The sequence below is a fragment of the Sphaeramia orbicularis genome, chromosome 6 (assembly GCF_902148855.1).
Source record: "Sphaeramia orbicularis chromosome 6, fSphaOr1.1, whole genome shotgun sequence".
Taxonomy (NCBI): Eukaryota; Metazoa; Chordata; class Actinopteri; order Kurtiformes; family Apogonidae; genus Sphaeramia; species Sphaeramia orbicularis.
Window position 1 is genome coordinate 56,123,446 of NC_043962.1, and position 19,863 is coordinate 56,143,308.

Consider the following 19,863-nt stretch of genomic DNA (forward strand, 5'->3'; position numbering starts at 1 on the left):
AGACCTGATGTGATCTGTTTGACCTGGAGACTGAAGCTCACATCACAAACATGAGGAGACACAGTCTGACCCGAGTTGGATGGTTTGTCTGCAGTAAAGGAGGCTGAATACAAGTACCATCAGTGATTTAACATCAGAAAACATGTAAAGGACACAAAGAGTTAAACACACAGATGAAAAGGGCTAAAAATGAAGTGTTCTATTAATAGCTTTACTGATGGAAACCGTCTGAACACTTCCAACTTTAAACGTGTAAAACTGAAGGCTCCGTGTTTTTTGGACTCATCAGTGTTTCAGCTCAGTTTGGAAAATATGGAGGTTTAATTGTATTGTATTGTATTTATTTATGTATTTATTTATATTAAGTGATGCAGTACATATAATAAAACATGTGAAGGACATGACAACAAATAAGGCAAAACAAAAACAGATACTAATTAATATATTCATCATTATACACTGGTGTGTGTGTGTGTGTGTGTGTGTGTGTGTGCGCACTTGTGTGTGTGTGTGTGTGTGTGTGTGTGTGTGTGTGTGTGAGAGAGAGAGAGAGAGAGAGAGAGAGAGAGAGAGAAATGAAGGAAAAGACAGGATTTAGTAACAACAACAAATGATAATCAACAAAAAAAAAATCATTATCATTAACAACAGTGATAATAATAGTGATATTAACAGGAATCATAATGAACAAAAATAAATAACCAATTAATAATAATAATAATAATAATAATAATAATAATAATAATAATAATAATAATAATAATAATAATAATGATGATGATGACAACAACAGCCGGAAAAAGGTTATTGATAGGAGTTGATCATGTTGTTGTGTGTGTGTGTGTGTGTGTGTGTGTGTGTGGGTGTGGGGGGGGGGGGGGGGTTAATATCAATGGCCATTGGTTTTACTGGGTAAAAGAAAAAGAAAAAATGGAGGTTTTATTTGGAGGTGGGGTAAGCCAGTTGGAGTGCTCCGCGCCTCCATCTCTTGTCTCCGTCTCCAGCTCTTCACCCTAAAAGCCCCAACCCAAAAGTGCGCTACGCCCCGCCCCGCTCCGCGCGCCAGCTGAATTAATTTGATACTATTTTTGAAAGTCAGTGTTTCTAAGGGATACCTAATGACGCACTGACGTCAATGCAGGTCAATAGCACACTGCTCGAGAGGAGGATCATGGGATACGGAGGGGGAAAAGGGAGAGGGAGAGGGAGAGGGAGAGGGAGAGGGAGAGGGAGAGGGAGACGGACAGGAGCGGAACGTCCAGGCGCAGTATCCAAACGCACCCCGGTCCTGTCCTGTTATCCAAAGCCCAGACCCCTGTTTTTTTGGGGGGGAAATCCCTGTCCATAAATCCCGGACCCATCAGTGAATCCTCAGATGAAGGCCGTGTCCATCCACTGGTCTGATGTTAGGGCTCAGTCTGCTGTTTCCTCCTGTTTCCATTCATGCCTCCTCCTTCCATGGCTGTCTGGAAATCATTCACACGCAGACAAACGCGCGCACACGCAGAGAGAGAGAGAGAGAGAGAGAGAGAGAGAGAGAGAGAGAGAGAGAGAGAGAGAGAGAGAGAGAGAGAGAGAGAGAGAGAGAGAGAGAGAGAGAGAGAGAGAGACGTGAATCGTGTGCGCGCCTCCCAAAATCGCGTAAAGTGGTTGTGATTTGGCGTGCTCGTGCTCTTTCACATGGACTGTGCTGGACTTTCCTCCTCTCTCAGTCACCCTCCTCCTCCCGCCGGAGTCTCTCTCAGTCCTCAAACCCACATCTGTGAGACCGGGTCCAGAACAGGACGGGACGGAGATCCGGAGGTGCGTTCAGTGGACTCACTGACCTGCTTTTCTGTGTCCTGACGCAGGAGGAGAGGAGAGAGAGCTGCCTTTACTGTCCGACTGCACAAATGTCTCCAACACAGAGGTGAGTCTCTTTTTTTTTTTTTTTTTTTTTTTACATCATGCTTTGGGACCTGCGGGTCTGTCTGTCACAGAAGTTTGCAGTAGTGGGACTTTTGGGGGTCGCTCGGGGTTTCGGTTTGTGTTTGGATGTAGGGGTTTCGTCGTGTTTTCTGACTGCGGGTTCACGTCGGGGCATGCGCGTGTTTCCTCGGACTGCTGCTGCTGCTCGAAGACTACTCAAACTTTATTTTTTATTTATTTCTTTTTTTTTTTTTGTCTCGTGCATGTTGACACTCTGCGCTAATGCGTGGGAGTGTCCACGTGTCGGGGATCCTCTGCTTCAGGCTGCCTGGTAACAGACACACACTGAGCAAAAACTTTGGCGTCTTTGCGCACACTTCAGCCGTTTGTCTGGGTGTTTGTTTGACCGTCGTGAGCTGGAATCAGGAATCCGGAGTGACTGTCCCAGCTCTCGGACATCTGTCAGAGCAGAGCAGACAGAGCTGAGCTTAAAGCTAAGACGCCTTTACTTTCCCACTTGTAAACAACTTTCCGCAGCGGATTTGCGTCAGTTTGCACGTGTTTACTCTGTCAGTTCCACCGCAGCACCTTCACCTCCATCTGTGGGTGGAACTGCGGCTCTAACGGCACCTCAGAGCCCTGGAAGAGTCCGGGATGTGGTTGTCAGTGAGTAGAAAATCCGACAGACGTGAACATCTCACCCGCCACAGTGTTTGAGTAGTTCAGCACCACGGACAGCACCTGTGGACCGGGATGCAATAGACCGGTCCGCAAGAAACCTGCACAAACAAACACACCGAAAAACAGCTGATACTAAAAACTGATGCACACAAACCCGGAAATGAGTGTAAATATCTGACACCAACAAACCGCAAAGGCAGAACATACTGACACGTCCGAGTTAAAAGTGAACGTCTTCGGTTGCACATGTCATGGATTTCCACGTAAACGCAAGTGGATGTGGATGGAAAACATGAAAGGCTTTTGAAGGCAGCTCAGAGGTGTGTGTGTTCTGTGTCAGCTCATGTTCAGATAGATTTAGATATTTGGATTCCACTTTAGCGTCCTCAGCCTGTATGTGGTTTTGGACCGGGGTTCCTTGGAGTCAGCGTCGAATGGCTGCTGAAATCTAAAGTGATTTAGGCTTATATGGAATAACACGCACGCACGCACGTTTAAACTCTAAATGGAATCTCATTTTCTCCTGAATCTGCTGAACTTGTGTCCAGATGATGATGGCATCTGGTCCTACAGGTGACCCAGGTATGTGCGGTACTTGGTTCTGGTTTTAGTGTGGTGTTTGGTACCTGCTGCTGCCGCTCTCATGTCAGTGTGTGTGTTTTCGTGTGTGTTCCGCTGCTGTTCGGAACCCTGTAAAGCTTATTTTCGGGGGAAAACAGCGAGTCTCTCTGCATGAGTTTGTCGACACCACGCGACGATGGGCGGAGCTGCAGGAGGACCCCGAGCTGTGACTCCCATTGATACTGGTCCCGGTTTGACTGAACGACTGGGGGATTCACGGTGCCTTTGGACGCGCGCGTGTATTATGTGGCTTTTCCCGGTGTCGGTGCGCGCGTGTGTGTCATGCTACTGTTGTGAGAATGTTTTTATGAGCGGAGACTTTTGTCTCTTTGTGACATTTTATTTTGTCTTTCGCTCGTATTTTTGTGTGCCATAAAAACCCTCCACACCGTGTTTGTTCTTATTCTGACTTCTTCTCCATGCAGAGGACGCGCAGAGCCCAGCCCGTGCGTGTACAGACACACGCACGCACACGCACAGACTGGGCTCGCCAGCAGTTACGGACGTACAGTTGGCCTACAGGCGTGGATAAAAATAGCACAAGCAATGCGACTGGCGCAGCCCCTCTTCTTCTTCTTCTTCTTCTTCTTCTTCTTCTTCTTCTTCTCTCCCCACCCCATCCCGTGAAGCCCGTCTCGTGAATTTCCACGCGGCACGGGCACACATGGACAGCGTGGGGGGGGGCTCTCCTTCTGGCTCTCCCTTTTCTGTTCTTTTCTGTTTTGTTCCGTGCGTTTGTGTGGATGCAGCAGCCCCGTGTTTTCTCTGCTTAAAACTAAATGCAGCGGAGAGGCGGAGGATGGATGGATGGATGGATGGATGGATGGATGGATGGATGGATGGATGGATGGATGGAACCCAGATGCTCCAGCGTTAGGGAGGCGGTCGGGGTTTAGGGGGGCCGCTCCGTCCGCTCATCCTCCACCCGTGTCAGCGTCCTCACGCTCAGTTGGTCCCGTGGAGCTGATCTCAGAGCGGTTTTCAGAGTCTTTAATCAGCTCTGCGCTCCGTAAAGTCAGAGAATCTGAACGTGACGTCAATGCCTAGTAACTGACGCAGCCCTTCAACAAAAAAATAAAAGCCCCTTTTATTTATTATTTTCCTCCTTCTCGCCAGCAAAGCTTTAATTGCTAAATTTTAGCGCCGACTCTTAGGGAAAATTAAAATAAATAAATAAATAAAGAAATAAATTAAAAAAAATCCCGCAGGAAGCAGATTGTTCTACAGAATGTGGATTCATTTGTTCATGAGTTTGAAGAAGAGGAGGTGACACAGCGGGGACCTTCTGAAGAGGGCGACAGCACAACTAATATGTCGATCACAGCGGCAGATGAGAGTTTTTTAGAGGAAAAGTCTGTGTTTAAAAGGAGGAGAAGCAGAAGGAGGAGGAGGAGGTGGAGGTGCTCCGAAAAAATCACTGCAATGATGCAACGGAGGGGAATCGGTGCGGAGTTGGATGGAGATGGAGATGGAGAGGCCAAATTAATTTCCATCACATGCACTTCACGTACCGCTGCCTTCCCTTCCCTTCCCTTCCCTTCCTCCCTCCTTCCCTCAAGTCCCTCCTTGCTTCCTTTTTTGTGCTGTAGTGTTTTCCCCCCCTTTTTTGCTCGTACTGTGTGACCTAAAAATAGCAGCATAGTTTTGATCGTGCGCCAGAAATAGACAGACGGGGATCACTTGTATAAAAAGGGAGGCGATCCTGCTGCTGCACGAGCAAAAAAAAACTTGGACTGTCAGAGGAGAACAAATGGAAGGAGGGAGGACTTCTTCTGCTCCTTCTTCATCATCTGTTGCATTTCTGCTCACTAAAATCTGTCTGTTTCTCTTTTAGAGCGCGGAGCGGCCGCGGCACGGTGAGTGACACCATCTACCTGCACATGTCTGTCTGTCTGTCTGTCTGTCTGTCTGTCTGTCTGTCTGTTTAGTATTTGATTGTATTTGCTTTCGCCTGCATATCCCGCATGAACACAAACCTGTTCCCTGGCATGCTTCACATCACGCAGCAACCCCTTCCTGCAGAGTAGGAATCACCCCTTCCTTTCGGTAAATAACAAGAAAAAACTCCCCTTTCTTTGTCTGTTGGCGCTGTTTCTCACATTTGGATTTTTTTTTTTTTTTTCCGCTCCCTTTTGCTGCTTAAAGAAAGAAAAACAGAGAGCAGGGGAACCCTTGTGTGCTGAGCCTAAGGACGGCTTTCTGTCCCTTCCTTTTTGTGTGTTTTAAGAGGACTGAAGTAGCAGGGAAGACGGAGCAGGAGGAGGATCTGCTGCGGCGGCGGATCCGGATCCAGAGCCGGATCGGATCACCACATGGGGGAAACCCGGAGCTGTCCAGCAGCAATGGTGCTGAAACCACACTAAGCGGCGGTAGTGGGCTGTTGCTGGCGGTGTTTGTGTCGGTGTTTGTGTCGGTGTGTGTGCTCGGTGTGTGTGCGGAGGTGGAGTGTCTTGGCTTGGCTGTGGCGCTGCCGTTGCTCCTTGCGCCAGAAACAGCTTTATTTACTTCAGCGGCATCCGCTTTTTCCCGAAGTGGCGTCGGAGGAGAAGCGGTGAGTGAGGCGACCCCTCCGCCTTCTCCCGTCTCAAACTGAACCAACACAAACTCGTCTGTTTTCGCGCCCATACAGTTTGAAACTCGACCCGCTGTTTCTACTCACGCCAGTCCCGTTTTCATTTTCATTCCCCCTCCAGCTTTTATTCGGTACCGATTCGTCTTAAACGTCACGAAATGTTTTTTTTTTTTTTTTTTTGAGTCTCAGAATGAGTGTAAGTGTTTGCTGTCGCTCTGACTTGGGGTCTCCTCCAGCAGAGTCTGAAGGATCCGCTACAGGTCAGAACTCCGGCTGCATGCGGGACTCCGCGAACCGGACCCCGGTCGGTCTACTTGTGCAGGACTGTAACCGAGTTCTGCAGAATGAACACGTGTGTCAGCCCAAACCCCGGCACGCCGTGCGTTCCCGAAACATTCCTCCACCTAAAGCCAGAAAACCACACGTGTGCCGCGGTTCTATGGCCAAACCGGATCACACCTGAAACGTACCGACACTTTTGAGTACGTGGAGTTGGCAGTTCGAACGGAAACAGCGCGAAGCCACGAGTCGTGACTGGAGAGAAGAGTAAAGCACGAGCCGGCTGCGTCAGGAGAGAGGAGAGGAGAGGAGAGGAGAGGAGAGGAGAGGAGAGGAGAGGAGAGGAGAGAGGAGAGGAGAGGAGAGGAGAGGAAGAGGAGAGGAGAGAGGAGAGGAGAGGAGAGAAAGAGAGGAGAGGAGAGGAGAGGAAGAGGGAGAGGAGAGAGGAGGAAAGGAGGAGAAGAGAGAGAGAGAGGGAGAGGAGGAGAGAGGGAGGACGAGGAGAGAGGAGAGGAGAGGAGGAGAGGGAGGAGAGGAGAGAGGAGGAGAGGAGAGGAGAGGAGAAGGAGGGAGAGGAGAGGAGAGGAGAGGAGGAGGAGAGGAGAGAGAGAGAAGGAGAGAGAGAGAAGAGAGGAGAAAGAGGAGAGGGAGGAGAGGGAGAAGAGAGAGAGAGAGGAGAGAGAGAAGAGAGGAGAGAGGAGGAGAGGAGAGGAGAGAGAGAAGAGAGGAGAGGAGAGGAGAGGAGAGGAGAGAGGAGAAAGAGGAGAGGAGAAGAGAGAAAGAGGAGGAGAGGAGAGAGGAGGAGGAGAAGAAAGGAAGAGGAGGAGAGGAGAGAAGAGGAGAGGAGAGAGAGAGAGGAGAGAAAGAGAGGAGAGGAGAGGAGAGGAGAGGAGAGAGGAGAGGAGAGAAAGAGAGGAGAGGAGAGGAGAGGAGAGGAGAGGAGAGGAGAGGAGAGGAGAGAGGAGAGGAGAGGAGAGGAGAGGAGAGGAGAGGAGAGGAGGAGAGGAGGAGAGGAGATTAGAGGAGATATGAAAGGCGACAAGGGTATAGAATAGGAGAGCAGGTTAGTGCAGGAGACATGGGACTAGGACAGGAAATGAGATAAGGAGAGGAGGCAAGGGTCCAGGAGAGGAGAGGACTTAAAAAGTAGAAGTAAGTAGAGCAGTCAAGGGGACAGGATGGAAGAGGTGGCAAGGAAAGGAGGCAAGGGGCTAGGAGAGGAAGCAAGAAGATAAGGGAAGAGGCAAGGAGAAAGGACAGTTGGCAAGGCAGGACAACACAGAGGAGAGGAGGTGAGGAGATAGGAAGCAAGGAGACAGGAATATGAGGATACGAGAGGATCCAAGGAATAAGGAGATAGGAGACAAGGAGATGACGAAAGGAGGAGTGGAGGAACCTACCACTGGAGACAACAAAGAATGAGATAATGAGAGGAGACAAGGACATAAGGAAACAAGGAGAGGAGGCAAGGAGAGAAGGCCAGGACATAAGGAGACAAGGAGACAAGGCAAGGAGACAAGGAGAGGAGGCAAGGACATAAGGAGACAAGGAGAGAAGGCTAGGACATAAGGAGACAAGGAGAGGAGGCAAGGACATAAGGAGAGAAGACAAGGACATAAGGAGACAAGGAGAGAAGGATAGGACATAAGGAGACAAGGAGAGAGGGCAAGGACATAAGGAAACAAGGAGAGAAGGCAAGGACATTAGGAGAAAAGGAGAGGAGGCAAGGACATAAGGAGAGAAGGAGAGGAGGCAAGGACATAAGGAGAGAAGGAGGGAAGGCAAGGACATAAGGAAACAAGGAGAGGCGACAAGGACATGAGGAAATAAGAAGAGGAGGCAAGGACATAAGGAGACAAGGAGAGGAGGCAAGGATATAAGGAGACAAGGAGAGGAGGCAAGGACATAAGGAGACAAGGAGAGGAGGCAAGGACATAAGGAGACAAGGAGAAGAGGCAAGGATATAAGGAGACAAGGAGAGGAGGTAAGGATATAAGGAGACAAGGAGAGGAGGCAAGGACATAAGGAGACAAGGAGGGAAGACAAGGACATAAGGAAACAAGGAGGGAAGACAAGGACATAAGGAAATAAGGAGAGGAGGCAAGGACATAAGTGCATGGTCTGAGGTGGGACCAGCAGAAAACCAAAGGACAGAAGTGGAGTGAAAAACAGGCAGAGGTGGAGGAGGGTCTCTCTCCAGACCCCCAGAGCTCCTCCTCCTCCTCCCTCCACTTCAGTCCCAAACATCCGCGCGCCTCCGTGTTTCTGGGCTCAGACTCAGACCCAGACTCAGACTTGGGGGACACCAGAGGACATTGGGGTCCGGATCTGATCGTGACCCGATCTGTGAGCTTCGTGCTGCGTGAGGGGAGAGGGGAGGTTTTTTTTTTTGTTTTTTGTTTTTTTTTTTTTTTTTTTTTTTTTTTTTGGGGTGGGGTGGGGGGGTTGTTCAAAGGCATCAGAAACTCTCCGGCAGGTAAGTTCACCGTCCTTCTGCTTTTCCATTGAAACGCCGTTAAAGGTGGAGGCGGGTCTGTCTCGGGTCGTGCTGAACTCTGCTTCTTCATGTGAGGCTCAGGGGGGCTCTGCTCTGTCCGGGGTCTGCTGGGGCTCAGTAACAGAACCAGGGTTTGGTTTGCAGTCCAGACCCAGGCTCGGCTTTTCAGTGCTACCTCCGGTGAACTCAGCCGCTCCTGGGTCTGTGGTGGTGCCATGCGCAGATCCGGAACCAGGCTGGAGTCCACACTGTGTACTCTGGGTGTTTTCCGTCATGTGACCCTTGGAGGTGACTGTTAGGGAAGGACAGGGCCCTTATGGGTTCTCAGTGACGGTGTGAGGTCTGCGCATGCTTCTGTCTCTTACTTTTTGTCTTATTTATCCTAATATGAAGCCTTTTAAAGCGGACATACATGTCCAAACACCCTCTCATTTCAGCGTTTCATTTCCAAATCAAAGGAACAATGATCCAGACCAGTTCCACACATTCCACCCACATGACACACAGGTCCTCCTCTGTGGACCCAAACCCGCCACAGACCCCTCAGTGAGTGAATGCAGTCTGTAGTGAAAATGACAACTAGTCTACCTTTGTCTGTGGTGGTTCCGTATATGTGCCTTTCCCTGGCATAGCTCTATTTTTTTATTTTCAGGAATTCGACAAAACCAGTGCAATTCAAACTTCCACATATTCAAGTTGAATAAAACACAAGTTCAGTGAATGGACATAAAACAATATGTACATAATATTAATGCACTACTTGGGTTACCCTGTGTGTTTTAGCGTCTCATCCATCTATTCTTTCCGACACAGACGCGGTCAAATGTGTCCAAACGCCCCGAAAAGATGAGCTCAGATTATTTTTAGCTCATTTCATTCAAGCGTTTTCACCGAATCCAAAGATCCACTGGAACTTCCAATCAAATAAAAGACAAATCCACACGCATCTGAGCCTAAAGTCGTCATCTATCCCTCTTCAGAGTGCATATAAATATACACTTTTCTGTGGTATATATCACAATTTGGTTTGCGCTGTCTATTTTTTTCAAAAAGGGGGGTCCCTATATGAGCGACGCACCGATTGGCTGATGACGAGCTTCGCCCTGCTCCAATAGGATCCCTCCTCGGTCTCTATTTATTGCCAGCAGTTTACAGCTTCGCTCCCTCCTCACCCAGAGCTGTGGAGCGGCTGCGGAGAGAGAAGCCTCACTGTGGGGAAGGCAGGAGGAGAGGGAGGAAGAGAGAGAGAGGAGGGAAGGGAAGGGAGACGGAGCGCGTAAAAGGAGAGCAGGAATATAAGGCAACAAAACGCACCGATGCACAGAGAGAGCTCCGCAGCCGAGCCGTGCCGTGCCGAGCCGAGCGTTTGGACAAATCAAAGAGAGGATGAGAGGGCAGAGGGAAGGGAGGAGGAGGAGGAAGGATGAGGAAGGATGCGAACTGGAGGGAGAGGGGATGAGGGGATGGAAGCGGGAGGACCTTGGACAGATGTGAGTGTAGCAGCAGCAGCAGTGGTCCTGACACCCGGAGACCCCCTCCTCCTTCTGCCTCTCATGTCTGTCCATCCATCCTCTGCTCCTCTGCTGTCTCTGGGTGAGTGTTGGAGGGACTTCGATGGCTGGAGGTACAACCATCAGCCGAGCCGGGATGGATGGAGAGAGAAACGGAGCGAACACTCTCCTCTTCGACTGTCACGGAGTCTCCGGTGCCTCTGTCCGTCCGGATCCGGATCCGGCACCAGCACCAGCACACCTTCATGTCCTTCACGAATCTTTTTGCGGTCTGGGCTTGCTGTTTTTAACTATTAATCTGGGAAGCCCTTACCCCAAAAAGCATTTGCGGAGGGCGCATTCGCCGCGCCGAGACACCGCTCGACATGTCCACACATCGGGAGTATCCACGGCACTGGAGCTGGATCCGAATTTGAAGGGCTTGGTTTCTTTTTTCTGTCTCAGTTTTCTCTGGGCTCTGGTGTTGTTTTTATTTACTCTTCTGATTTTCACCACAGCCGAAGCTCTGGCGGTTTTGTTCTGGTTGTTTTGAGTCTTTAAGCCACAAAACTCCTGCTGCACAAAAAATAATACCACACTGTCATTTGTCAAGTTCAAACCATGTATTTAGAAACCCCCCCCCCCCTTCCGCCCCCCCCCCCCCAGATCCACATGTCCCGCACCGAACCAGACCAGAACACAGGTAGCAACGTGTAAACACGGGGAGCCCCGGGCCGTGGACACGTGGCCCAAACAGTGGAGTGTGTGTGTGTGTGTGTGTGTGTGTGTGTGTGTGTGTGTGTGTGTGTGTGTGTGTGTGTGTGTGTGTGTGTGTGTGAGGGTGCGGTTCCACTTTAGTTGAATAAATAAGAAAACAGAATAAAACATAATGACAATCCCCTGCAAAAACAAACCCAAATGAATGTGGGGAAAATACACACACACTCCTATTACGCACAATTCACACACATACACACACACACTCCCGTGTAAGCAAAGTTCATATGTAAGGGATTCCCCGTTCCAACACACACACGCGCGCGCGCGCGCGCGCGCACACACACACACGGGGGGAGAATCCTTGATGGGCGAATAATGGAATAAGAATCGGCTGCAATCGTTACCTCATCCTCTGACCGTGTTGTGTGTCCGTATGAATATCCACTCCACACACAGCCCCCCCCCCTTTATTAATACACGCTCATACGTATATAGGTGGTATTTTTTATGAATAGTCGTAAAGTTAATCACCATCACGTCAAGCACCCCCAGCGGCTCCTCTGTCCTTCCCTTAAAGTCGGACGCTGTCCCAGTGCCCCCCCCCCAAACCATCTGACCCTCCACCACATAACCCCCCCCACACACACACACACACACACACACACACACACACACACACACACACACACTCACAAAATAACAGAGCCGTCCACCTCCATGAAGTAGTGTAGTCCCTCAGCAGCGGGTCTTGCTCAGAGGTATAAAGTCAGTGACCACCGCGATGGAGATAAAAGTCCCTCGTCACCAAAGTGCGTCTGAAAAGGTGGAGTAAAAACCAACAAAGCGCACGAGCTTCACTTCAGCCGCGAGAAAAAAACACAAAAGCACATCAACCACACGAACAGAAGAATGAGTGGGAATTAAAAGAATCATCCCAGACTGTGTTCAGATCATGAGTGAAGCTCAGCAGAGTTAGTCCGATCATGGAAAGAGCAGAGAAAAGCCCGAACAGAGGCGCAGAGCGGACCGAACAGGCGCAGGTTCCAGGCCCAGGCTGCGCCCATTCTGTTCACGGAACTGTTAGTCTACATGTATAGAAATGTTCTGCTTGTCTTTGGTCCTTCTCTAAACAAAAAATAAGAAAACAGTCCAAGAAGTGTTTTCAGTGAAAAAAAAAGTCTCAAAGGAAAAGAAGGAAGTAAAAGACACGTGATCCGTTGATAGGTTTCCTCTCTTTTACGCATAAGCCCATATGTGGACACACCTTGAATAAAAAAAGCCAAAAGGACACGTGGCTCCAAAACCCCTTTATGATCCAGAAGCGCAGCCTCACATGTGACACTAATGATCTGCAATAAAACCAAATAATCTGAGAGAGTCCAGGAGAAGAGCTGGTGGGAAATGCGCACAGTTTGACCTCTGACCTGAGAGATGCGCGAGTTTCCTGGAGAAAAATGACAGAATGTGCGCAGTGTTTGTGTGGTGTGTCTGTAGGATGATGATGTGATGCTTGTGGTTTTGTCTGTTATTGGGTGGAATGTGCTCGAGTCGTGGTTCCAGGTCATGAAGTTTGAGGTCCGTGTCGCGTGCGTCCTACAGGCCTGAAAGCCCCGCGCTCGAGCTCCGCGCGCTCACGCCCTCACGTCTCTTTTCTCTTTTGCAGGAGAGGAACACCGAACCGGGATAGTCCTCTGATCCGGATCACACGGACCCCTCCTCTGATGCTGAAGGAACGGTCAGGACAGGGACCCGGTTTGGATCAGACTAAGGAGCAGAGACAGACCCTCATCATCATCATCATCATCATCATCATCTCGAAGGTAAAAACCACCTGAGCTGCGTAACTTTGACGTCAAACCCCCATCACGCTTTAAACTGTTGTGCGTGAGGCTGTTGATGGAGCGTGTGTGCGCGCGCGTGTGCAGGAGCTGGATGTCTCCATCTTCTGCTTCTCCCAGTTCCCGGTCCGGTGTGCGCCAAAGCAGCACCTGAAATATTTCTGATCGTTTACTCTGAGTGTTCGTGCAAAAAAAAAAAAAAAAGTGCAAATGTTAGACCTTGAATTATAATCCGTTGTGGTAGTTTGTGTTAATGTGTGTGTTAGTGAATTCAGAAAATCCGTCCAAACACCAGAGGAACATGTATGTGATAAACCAACCTCTGAAATGTGTCTGTTTAACCCAAAAAGACCCAAACATCCTCCTTTAACCTAAACCATCTACTGATCTAAACTGTTTAATACCTGTTCACCCACTAATCCTATCAATACATGGAAATAATTGGTGTAAAATACAGTTCTTCATCTGTTCATGGTCATCAGATATGACCCTTTTGGACGTTCAGAGGCTCCGTAGTGAACACGGAAACACCGTCATCTTCTACAACGTTGATTCCCCAATAAAACCCATTGAGTTGGATTAATGACAGTGGATGGACACACTGGGGTTATGTTCAGTTAATGACAGACTGAACTGAAAAAGACACTTTTTCTCTGTTTTTGATATAATAGCCATCAGTTTTAATCTGATCTTTACTGAACATCTACATCAGAGCTGTCAAACTCATTTCGTTCAGGGGTCACATTCAACTAAATTTGATCTGCAATGGGCCGAACTAGTAAAAAAATAACCTAATAATATAGACATAATGTCAACTCCAAACTTTTCTCTATGCTTTGGAGCGAAAAAAGTAAATTTACATGATGAAAAGGTTTACATCTGCAAACTATCCTTTCAAAAGATGTGAATAACATGAACAAACTGAAAAAATAAGTGTAATTTTAATAATACTCTGCCTCAGTTGATCATTTACACATGTACATTAAAACTGACAGATCACAGTGGATCTACAAACACAAAAAACATTTAATAACAGACAGAATATTATTAAAATTGTACTTACTGCTCTTAAGACATTTCAGGTTATTCACATTTATTCAGGTTATTCACATTTTTTGCAAAATCATTCTTTGTTTTAGTGTAAATACATGAAAATATTTACATTTACAAAGAGAAAAATTTGGAGTTGCCATTATTAATATTTTATTATGATAGTATTTTACTGGTCCTGCCACTTGAGATTGAATTGGTCTGAATGTGGAACCTGAACTAAAAGGATTGTTAATATCTTGGTGTAATTTTTGCATTTCACAAATTCATCCCAAGGGCCGGACTGGACCCTTTGGCGGGCTGGATTTGGCCCCCGGGACGCATGTTTGACACCTGTGACCTAAACCATCTACTGATCTAAACTGTTTAACACCTGTTGATCCACTAATCCTGTCAATACATGTCAATAATTGGTGTAAAATACAGTTCTTCATCTTTTCATGGTCATCAGATATGACCCATTTGGACGTTCAGAGGCTCCGTAGTTACCATGGAAACACCGTCATCTTCTACAACATTGATTCCCCAGTCAAACCCATGGAGTTGGATCAGTGAGAGTGGATGGACACACTGGGTTTATGTTCAGTTCATGACAGACTGGTCTGAAAAAGACACTTTTTCTCTGTTTTTGATATAATAACCATCAATTTTAATCTGATCTTTACTGAACATCTACCTGATCAGTGAATTAACCCTTTCATGCACAGTGGTCACTCCAGTGGACAGTTCTCCAGCTGTTCTCTTGTAATTCATGGGTTTTGTTGTTTTAGTTCCGTATCATTCAACACAGTGGACACTTATGCACCATCCCATACACTGTAGTTCATACCATTACTGTCTCTTTACTGTTCTTGATAAACCTGATCTGCACTAACACGTTTGCTTGTTATTGCTATTAGACTGTAATTTATAGGGTTTTTTTTTTAAACAAAAAGTTTTTTTTTTTTCTTTACATATTATCTCCATGGAGTGAGTAATAACTAGTATTAGTATATATTAAAATGTGAGAAAACATCAGATTAGCAGCATTGAAAATGTTTTTATTTCATAGATTTCAAACAGTAAATCAGTAAATACATGTTTCTTTGCTTCAAAAATTAAATGCATGATGTCCAGCTGAATGGACATTTTTGCAACCCCATGAAAAATAGGTTAATAAAAAAATATTCAATTGTATAGTTTTTTTTTATGTTTTAGAATAAAAAACACTCAGGATTAAGGCTGTCCTAATTCATGCATGAAAGGGTTAAATACAGGGAAAAAAAACTGATTTACACCGATAACACACAAAATAAAAAAGGATTATATTATAAATAAATGGTGATAAGTCTCTTAAGAAAAATTGGACATAGAGAAAAATTCATTTGGAAACTGCCATAAAAGGAACACTGAGTCTTTATGGGTTAAACGTGTGCAAAGGCCAAGTCGTGATCAGCCAATCTTTGAGGTACTTAGTGTTGCATCTGTGAGTGTTAGTGTGTGTTAATGCATGAAAACATGACTGAAAATTCACGACCAAATTCCAAATACGGTCTGCAGATATTCCTGATCGTTTAAACACTCGTTGATTGCAAATTGCCGTTTGCAGCGTTTTAATGGGAATGAAGAATCCTTTGTGTGTGTGTGTGTGTGTGTGTGTGTGTGTGTGTGTGTGTGTGTGTGTGTGTGTGTGTGTGTGTGTGTGTGTGTGTGCGATGGGCTAAATGTTGAATTAGAATCTGAGTTCGGAGCAAATGTCTCTGACACGTAGCGTAAACAGGTGGATGTTAAAGTGTGTTCTGTGGTTTGTGTTCAGTTATGATCTTAAAAACGCGCACAAACAGACGTGGGCAGCGGTGACGTATGAACCCTGAGCCTCTGTGCGTCAGGGAGTGAAACTTCAGCTCATGTCTGAGTCTGAAGGATCTGCACAGGTTTCCTGTGACTTTGAATTCAGGTCGACGCCGGTAAATAACTTGTTCAACGAGAATCTTGTCTACATGTACAGAAAAACCTTAGTTGTGAACGTTTACGTGTTACTGTGTGTTTTAGTGACTGACAACTTTTCTGACAATTCATATAAACACACAGACTGAAATTACACTGATCTACAATTTAAAAAAAAAAAAGATCTGCCTCAGACATTAAATGTGCTAAATGTTACATATTTCACTCAGATTAATTGTTAAACTAATGACCAAAGGGCTGTTTTGCTGCTGTTTTCCAGGTATATGATGGTGTGTTCTGCCACATATACACTGTAAAAAATGACTGTAGAATTAAAACCAGAAAGTTGTAAAATTGCAACATAAAAAAAACTCTAAGTGACAATACAATGCAAAGTTGTTTATTTGAAAAGATTTTTGTGTTAATGATTAAATCAAATCTAGCTGTAGTTTTTACAGGAAGAGTATGTGAACAAAACCAGATTTGTACGTAGAAAATAAAACTGTAAACTGAAAAACAATGTGGTGCCGTTTAAATTGCAAAGACTATAATGTTGAAATAATGGCATATTTGCTCTTTTTTTTTTTTTTGTTAAATAAAATGTCCTAAAAAAGTAAACATTTGACAATTTAACATTTCAGACTTGTAAATGAATGGGTTGGTAGAGTTGGTAGAGCGGCTCGTCCAATAACCAAAGGGTTGGTGGTTTGAATCCTGGCTCTGACTGTCCATATGTCCAAGTGTCCACAGAAGACACTGAACCCTAAATTGTTCCCAGTTGGACCTGGTGTCTTTGGAAAGAGCTGTGGACTCCATGAAGGTGTAGAAAATGTGCTAAACAAGTGCAGTCCATTTATCATTTAAATCCAATGTTGAATCTACATGTTACTCCGTAAATGTGTTTACAGTTGGATGTGTTTTTACAGTGTTGTTCTGGTAACCACAGCTGCCAGTTTTTTTCCGTAAAAACAACAGGATTTTTTTTTTTTTTTTTTACAGTGTATGTTGGTTTGCGTCCATTTATCCAATAGATGTCTAAATGTTCCACTGATAGAACCTGTCCAGTCCATGTATTGTCATGTGCGAACAGTGTTTGAAGTAGATCTGACACTGATATTCCTTTGGACTTAAACCCATTCTATCGTTAATTCTACAATTTCACATTTTGACCCAAGACTATATCTAAGAAACTACAACCAACCAACATTTAGGACTGGATTAGTCTGGATCAGAAACTCACACCAATATTCTGTCTGTTATTAAATGTTATGTATATTTGTAGATCCACTGTGATCTGTACATTATGATGCACATGTGTAAATGATAAACTAAGGCATAATATTGTTAAAATTGCACTGATTTTTATTCTGAATTTCCAGGTTGTTCATTTTTGTTCATGCTCATGTTTTGTTCAAGTACAGTTCGTAGATGTAAACATCTTCATGATGGAATTTTACTTTTTTCACTCAAAAACATAGAGAAAACTTTGGAATTGACATTATTTATCAGTTCTTCTCTTATTTTTTTTTTTTTTTATTTTCCTGGTCCGGCCCACTTTCTACCATATTAGGCTGAATGTGGAACTGAACTAACAGGAGTTTGACAGCCCTGCTTTAATAAGATGAATCAGAAAACACATGACCAAAGTGCTGCTTAGTTCATATTTTAATATAAATGATAGTGTTCTTCCACATATATGTTGGTTTGTGTCCGTTTATCCAACAGATGTGTAAATGTTCCACTGATAGAACCTGTCCAGTCCATGGACTGTCATGTGCAGACAGTGTTTGAAGTAGATCTGACACTGACATTCCTTTGGACTTAAACCCATTCTATTGTTAATTCTACGGTTTCACATTTTGAGCCCAGACTGTATCTGTGAAACTACAACTGACCAACATTCAGGACTGGATTAGTCTGGATCAGAGACTCACACCTGGTCCAGTTTCACTACTTTTATTCTGGAACTATTTGACTACAGCAGACCAGTGTGTTTCTGGTCGTTCCTGTGCGTGTTTCTACAGAATCGTCTGTAAAGGCAGGGTGTGTGTGTGTGTGTGTGTGTGTGTGTGTGTGTGTATCAGCTCAGACTGGACTGTAACTCCACTGTAAATACCAGGAACTCGTCTGTGCTGCCTTTGACTGTCTGTCCACTCGGTGATGAACCTGTGTGATGTCACTGGTCTACCAGTCAAATGCTTCCACAGTAAAAGTAGTTCAACTTTACCAGATCTGACCCACTGAACCAGACTAATCCAGTCCTATATGCTGGTTGGTTGTAGTTTCACAGGCAGCTTTGGGTCCAATTGTGAAACTGTAGCATTAACCCTTTCATGCATGACGTCCACAGTTGTGGACACATAGTTTAAGCTCACTTTCCAAAGGGTTATAAAGGCAATATTCTCTACAGACCCTAAACAATACAAGGAAAAAGTATCATCTTAGTTTTAGAATTTGGACTGCTCTGTGATCTCATAAAGTGAACCTCCTAAGACCCAGCTATTGGTTTTCTGTCTATGTTTGTGGACAAGAGTTTCACAGCTTTATACAAAATAAATAAATAAATAAAGCAAAAAAGAAACTGCCCACCGCAAAGGACATTCCATAAAAATTTTGAAAAGCATCTGAAAAAACTGTTGCAGTATGATGTTTCCAATATAGACTTTTTTTTTTTTTTTTTTTTTTTAAAGCAAAAACATGTGCTTTCCTGGCTTTCAAGAGGTTAAATATCTTTTAAATAAAACCATATTTGAAAAAAAAAAAAAAAAAAAAAAAATCAAAATGCATTTCAACTTTAGCCCAAGTTTGAGTAATAAAATCAATCTAAAGAAATATCTACATACTTTTTTCATAATTCATGCATGGAAGGGTTAATGATAGAATGGGTTTAAGTCCACAGGAATATCAGTGTCAGATCTACTTCAAACACTGTCTGCACATGACAGTCCATGGACTGGACAGGTTCTATCAGTGGAACATTTACACATCTATTGGATAAACGGACACAAACCAACATATATGTGGAAGAACACTATCATTTATATTAAAATATGAACTAAGCAGCACTTTGGTCATGTGTTTTCTGATTCATCTTATTAAAGCAGGGCTGTCAAACTCCTGTTAGTTCAGTTCCACATTCAGCCTAATATGGTAGAAAGTGGGCTGGACCAGGAAAATAAAATAAATAGTAGGATAAGAACTGATAAATAATGTCAACGCCAAAGTTTTCTCTATGTTTTTGAGTGAAAAAAGTAAAATTCCATTATGAAAATGTTTACATCTACGAACTGTACTTGAACAAAACATGAACAAATATGAACAACCTGGAAATTCAGAAGAAAAATCAGTGCAATTTTAACAATATTATGCCTTAGTTTATCATTTCTACATGTGCATCATAGCGTACAGATCACAGTGGATCTACAAATATACATAACATTTAATAACAGACAGAACATTGGTACATTTCTACAGACTTCTATTAAGACATTTCAGGTTGGTCATATTTTTTTTTTTTTTTTTATAAAAGGCTAGTTTGTAAATGTAAACATTTTTGTGTAATTTTATATATATATATTTTTACACTAAAACAAAGAGGAAAATGTGCGGTTTTCATTATTTATAGTTTATTATGATAGTATTTTACTGGTTTGACCCACCTTAGAGTGACTTGAACTAAAATGATTTGAACATCCTTGGTCGTTAATATCTTCAGTGTAATTTTTTTCATTTCACACATTCATCCCAGGGGCCGGACTGGACGGTTTTTGCCCGCCGGTCATATCTTTGACACCTGTGTATTAAAGTATGCCAGATTTAGCACACTTCATGTTTAGAACAGATACTTTCTAAGACATTGTAGAGCAGTGGCATTTTCCATGGGTCTGTGCTTTGAATCACCTGCACATGTTTCTGATGACTTTGAATTCAGATCGACACCGGTTAATAACGTGTTCACCAAGAATCTTGTCTACATGTACAGAAAAACCTTTGTCGTGAACGTTTATGTGTTACTGTTCATTTTAGTGACTGACAACTTTTCTGACAATTTATATAAACACACAGACTGAAATGTTTCTGATCATTCCTGTGCGTATTTCTACAGAATCATCTGTAAAGGCAGGATACAGGTGTGTGTGTGTGTGTGTGTGTGTGTGTGTGTTAGATGAACCTGTGTGATGTTCGCTAAATTCACACCTGCACATGTTTACTTTGGTGCAGACGCACAGAACCACAGTGTTGTGTGTTGTGTGTTGTGCAGTGTGTGTATGTGGTTTGTGT

General features: G+C 44.6%; 1 long non-coding RNA gene across 1 annotated transcript in view; it reads left to right on the plus strand.

Moving 5' to 3' along the window:
- The first annotated feature begins 4,412 nt into the window (after positions 1-4,412).
- Positions 4,413-19,863, plus strand: part of LOC115420427 (uncharacterized) — a 71,399-nt gene continuing 55,948 nt past the window's right edge. Inside the window, exons 1-3 of the long non-coding RNA XR_003935542.1 lie at positions 4,413-5,066; positions 5,438-5,555; positions 12,432-12,588. This is a non-coding gene — a long non-coding RNA (uncharacterized LOC115420427). The remainder of the gene's footprint in view (positions 5,067-5,437; positions 5,556-12,431; positions 12,589-19,863) is intronic.